Here is a 518-nt window from a genome sequence, read left to right on the forward strand (position 1 = left end):
CTGCTGAGGAAGCCTGAACTGCGGAAGAGGCCATGGTGAGGTCTCGAAAGCAGGCCACTGCAAGGGGGAAATTATTCTGCAGCTTGTTTTACCTTAAAAAGTCACATGAAATCTGCATACTTTATTAATAGGATTTAATTTTTTAAGAGGGTTTTTTTTTGTTTTGTTTTTGTTTTTTTTTTTTGCCATAGGACCCATGCACTAGCCAGAGAGAGAGAAAGAGAGAGAGAGGGAAAGTGAGAATTCACCCCTCTCCCCAGGGGAAATGGTCACACCACAATCTCTTCTCCATTCTTCTCCATTCTTGTCCTGGAATTTGGGGCAGGCACACATGACCAGCATGATTTTCAAGCCACTGGGTCTGGAACTCAAGTCGCAGTTGGCCATGGGGGAGTCTCGTGATATAACTACTAGGCAATCTGCTGACCCCGAGACTTACATATTTTAAAAAGATGTTAATATTAAAGCGACTACTCACTTGTCAGAGAAATTGCCCAGCCCTACCTGCCCTTCATCCA

Source organism: Tupaia chinensis, unplaced genomic scaffold (assembly GCF_000334495.1).
Source record: "Tupaia chinensis unplaced genomic scaffold, TupChi_1.0 Scaffold000013_1, whole genome shotgun sequence".
Classification (NCBI taxonomy): domain Eukaryota; kingdom Metazoa; phylum Chordata; class Mammalia; order Scandentia; family Tupaiidae; genus Tupaia; species Tupaia belangeri.